Consider the following 5,466-nt stretch of genomic DNA (forward strand, 5'->3'; position numbering starts at 1 on the left):
CAAAGAGAAGAGAGATAAATGAGAATAAATATACATTTGAAAAAAATAGACGGAGTAAGGATACTCATGGCTATACTGAATATGGCATAGAATATGTAACATATGTGTAAATACGTTTTGGTGGACTATCAGTACAGTTAGCCTTGAGTAGGTCAAATAAGTATGTGATACGTGTTTTGGACTGTTGGTTGTGCGTATACATGAGAATGATCTTGTGAGTCAGTAAGTGTGTACCTGATGCAGGCTGTACATATGGTTAGGATCAGCAGAATAACTATCTGTTATGAAATATATGATTACACATTCCTTGGGAGGGGGGCAGGTGTGTTTGAAATCCCAGGCATTTTCTGTGGGGCCTATAATGATGCCGATGAGTATTTATCTTATGTGTCATTTATTTATCATTCTTGTTGAGGTACTTTGTGACTAGAGCTTATAGATAGAGAGGCCATTGTTGGGGATAGGAAATGCCAATGTGCTTTGTACTAATCTTTCACATGTGTTCCGTTAACATAGTGTGCTATACAAGGAAGAAAAACCCGACGAGGTCTGATATATTTCATGAAATTCGCTCTGTTTTATCTAGATTATTGCAAATAGTTTTGCTGAACTATAAGCTCTCGTCTATAGAGAGAGATGTGTGTGTCTTTTACAGTTACATATTGTTTCGCATTGAACTGAGAAATGATTGAAGTTAATGGAGACTGTTGGGAAGCTAGTCTAGAATCGGTCTCACCTCTCTGTTACTAAGTAGTCGTTAACTGCTGTCGTCAACTAGACAATACAGGTCTAATGTGACTAGAACAGAAAGATGAGTGACTAGCTCAGTTTGAGCTAGGTGTTAGGAGATCGAGGCTTTTTTTATAAAATCTGAAAGATGCGTCAGCATGGTCAAATAGTAGAAATAATGCTAGTTCGAAATGAGATTAAGTTTTCCATGGTGAAATGTCGAATGCTGTAGAAAGTTGTAGAGGCACACGGCCAATCGTTAAATTGGAGATCTAATGAAGAGATATCTTCTCCTTTAAAGCAAGCTGTTGTGTAAATGTATAGTAGAGACCACGTTGACTTTGCAACCGCCACAGGAGCCCTGCCACGTAGCATAACAGACACCCAAAGAAATAGGAAAAGTCATGGATCTAACTGTTTAGAGTCACAGCACTAGGACTAAGCAAAGAGAAACAGAAAACGTGAAGAAACTCGCTCACACACCCGGCTACAGCATCATAAACGATGTCAACGTTTTACTCGAGTGACCATTAGATAACCTAATTCCAGAAGTTGCTACTCCAACTACCATCTGATTGCCTTCGTGACGACGCGTTGAGCAGCATAGTCAAAACAGAGAGGTATATATCAGTATGAGAGTTGTCCCACTATGCACGTAAGACACTAAACGCGACAGCTTAACAGGAACTCGAGAGACACAACAGCAGGTGCTTCCTTTCTTCTAAGTGAACGATCCGACTGTACGGAGCAGGACGTAGATTCGAATATCTATCTGCGCTTTTCGCTCCCTGCTCTTGCTCATAATTTAAATGTGGAGAGAGTTTACGCGATACATACTCCATATATACAGAACAGACAGAGGCAGGAGCGAACGACTATAAGTTCGAGACACTGTATATGGTCTGAGAAGACAGTTATGTGCGGCGCTCAACGCTACGTGCTGCGAAATTAATTACTTATTGATCCCAAGCGGCCACAGGCTAGAAGCGGACGCTTGAATAAAATGACACGGTAATTAATAATAACATCGTAGAGCTGACAGCTACGCGGGCGAAATGCGCTGCTCATAGGATGCTGTAGCTATCATTGTTTCACGTCGTTATGTTAGCTACACACTCATCGCGTTCTTTGGTTCCTAGTATATATGCTATTGTAGTTCAGCATGTGTCAAATTATTACTAGTAATAATTATCTATGTGTTCTAATTTAACACACTCGGATAACTTATATAGTTCATACTCTATGTTCAAATATATGATTAACTTTTTTCAACATAAACGAGGATTAATAATAGGACGTGTGTAATAAGGAAAGCAGAAGACGCCTGCCCGATGCTTAATGTGTTAAGTGTTTGATGGGCTGGGGACGTGCCGCGCGGGGTCATACGATCCCGCACGGCTACCAGTTAAACATGCCATGTTAATCCCCAGGAAGTCAATTTTTGTAATTACTTCCTCAATTCCCCCTGCTTTATGTATTTGGGCTCGCTGTATAGTTTGACATTATCCACTAAATTTATGTATATAAAAGACAAGTATATCTTGTACTGCTCTGTGCTCTACTAATGGCAGGATGACTAGGCTAAAGATTTGGAAAAGTATCATTGGAATTTTGCCGTCATGGATTAGGATAGCAGGTCCTTAAAACTTGCTTAATGGAGCATACCTTACATATCATCTTAGGAGCCCTTACGTCAGTAGCAACACTGAAGGAGTGCAAGCTGGCTTACACATACACACTAGATCTAACTTTATAATCTGAGAGAGGAATGACTCTCGCCCTCCTAAGTGAAGATCTTGTATCACAATTAAACAGAGGACAGATCTGTCTGTGATGAGATCTTACCACTGAAGCTCTCGCGTCGAACGGGAGACAGCTAGAGATAAAAGAGGATGATATATTTATAATGATTTTGTTTCTTAAAGGCAAAAGTCACAAACTGCACATATCCTCCTGCTGTCTTTCATTTCATGTTTATTTTTTTTTATTTCTCAGTTTTGATTGACAATTATTTGACAATGAATTTTTTCTTTCAATTGTCGACCTTTTCACATGTGTAAAAATGTATTCACTCACTTTCTGATCTTTATGTCTGGTTTGTTTAGACATTTTTATTTCATCTACATCACGTCTTTCTAAATCATTAAGTTTTTTTTATTTCATTTGCATTTATCAACAACTGCATGTTGAACAGCATCATTGTTCAGATTCAACAAAACTTTATGTAAATTCATTGAAGTTATTCATGTATGAAATTTAAAATATATTGAATCTATACATAAACAAAAGGTTGCGTTTCCAGCTGCCTAATTATCCGCTGAAAACATCTGGTTTACGCACCGACAAAACGCCGCTTCCAGGTGATCCCAAGGTGTTTTTTTCTTTGTCGCTCTGCCATTGCTGTCGTCTATTGGTCGCCGCCATCTTGAACAGGCTTAGTAAGATAGGATAATAACAAAGCCAAATAGGGACAAATAAAATACAAGAAAACAGACATAGCCCAAAAAAAATGTGGAACAGAAAAACATCAGACATTAAATAATCAGGACCAGAATATCGCGGATTATCTTCATGATACTGAGTTCACTTTAGACAAAAAGAAGAGAAAAATTAAACCAAATATAACGACAACCTCATTATACATTCATACAATAATTTCATCATTTTTATGTCATAAGTAAAGTATTTCTGTGTTAGAACACTTTATTTCAAGATTTTTGGACTTAGAGTGAACATAGGAACCCCTCTGAATGGGATCTCTTTCCACACACATTATATTACTAATCAAGAAAAAAGACTTTAGAAACTAGAAACTTAATTTAAACCAAAATATCTCAACCCATCTTTCAACCTAACTGTAATAACAATGCTGTAAAATACTTTGGTTATCCATTTATTAACTGCTCAGTATCACTGAGAATATTTTTGAAAATATAGTTATTATTTCAAAAATTTAGTCCTATCACACAAGCTTTCTGAAAATTCTTTAATGAAAAAAAGCAAATTGGAGTTAGTAAAACGCAGTTAATATATTCAGTAAACCGTAGCCGCTCATGTCCATTGTTCCCTTTTCCTGAATCTTCCATTTTATTACTTAGTTATAGTGAAACTGCTCCCCCTGCGTTCAACCTATAACTCCATTTGAACTTATATCAGTCAGTATTTCAAAGTCCACACCTCACCTGACTCTGACACCTGAGACAAAACCGCTAAAATAGTCTGTTTCGCTTCCGCACTGAAGAGAGACACAGAGACTGACTGCACTTTCTGTCTGCTGTGTTTTCAGCTTCGCTCAGAGACTCAATGGCTTCCAGATCAGATGAGGATCTCTGCTGTCCCGTCTGTCATGACGTCTTCAGAGACCCTGTTCTTTCTTCATGTAGCCACAGCTTCTGCAAAGACTCGTCTGAAGAGCTGGTGGAGAGAGAAACAAAACACGAGAGTGTCCAGTTTGTAAGAGAAGAGCTCAAAGTTTGAACCACCTTGTAACTTGGCTTGAAAGACCTGTGTGAGGCCTTCTTACAGGAGCGGGATCAGAAAGCCTCAGAGGCGCTCTTGCAGTCTGCCTCTGAGCAACTCAAACTCTTCTGTCTGGACCATCAGCAGCCGTGTGTCTCATCTGCAGAGATTCAGAAAAACACACCAAACACAGATTCAGACCCATCTGGTGGAATCTGCACGACAACACAAGAAAAGAATTCAGAAAACTCTGGAGCTCTTGAGGGAGAAGGTTAAAAAGTTGGCAAACAAGTTAGGTGAGGATTGATGAAACAACAGAACACATTAAAGATCCAGGCCCGACATTCAGAGAGGCAGATAAAGGAGCAGTTTAAGAAGCTTCACCAGTTTCTAGATGAGGAAAGGACGGTAAGGATGGCTGCACTCAGGGAGGAAGAGAGCTGAAGAGTCGTTATGATGAAGGAGAAGATGGAGGCTCTCAGCAGAGAGATAGCAGAATCTTTCACACACAGTCAGAGCCACGGAGGAGGAGCTGAGAGCTGAAGATGTCTCATTCCTGTACAAACTACAAGGCAACAGTAGAAAGAGTCCAGCAGCGCCTCCTGCTGGATGATCTACAGTCGTGCTCAGGGGATCTGAATAGACGAGGCCCAAACACCTGGGCAACCTGGACCTTCAACATCTGGAACAAGATGAAGGACATGGTCTCCTACAGTCCTTGTGGTTTTGGACCCTAAACACTGCTCACGAGAACTTGTCCTGTTGAAGATCTGACCTGTGTGAGACTAGGAGAGGAGCTGCAGCAGCTCCCTGACCATCACACAGAGGTTTGATCATTTACCGCATTGTCCTGAGCTCTGAGGGCTTTAACTCAGGCACTCACAGCTGGGCTGTCGAGGTTGGGGACAGTGCACACTGGACACTGGTGTGACAACAGAGTCTGGTCAGAGGAAGAGAGTCACAGAGTCTGGATTATGGAGAATTAGGGTTCTACAGAGGGAGATATTCACAGTGTCACCACCAGCTCCAGTCACTGCTCTTTCAGTGCAGAAGAAGATCCAGAAGGTCAGAATTAATCTGGACTGGAGCAGAGGAAAGCTTTCATTCTCTGATCCTGACACTAACACACACATACACCACTTCACACACACTTTCACTGAGATTCTGTTTCCATACTTTGACACTTTGGATGACCTCCCAGTGAGATCTTACCACTGAGGGCTCTGTGACTGTGGGCACGAGCAGCTAGAGATAAGAGGATAATATGTTTAGTTCAAT

Source organism: Seriola dumerili, unplaced genomic scaffold (genome assembly GCF_002260705.1).
Source record: "Seriola dumerili isolate Sdu_G_001 unplaced genomic scaffold, Sdu_1.0 BDQW01000393.1, whole genome shotgun sequence".
NCBI classification, from domain to species: Eukaryota; Metazoa; Chordata; class Actinopteri; order Carangiformes; family Carangidae; genus Seriola; species Seriola dumerili.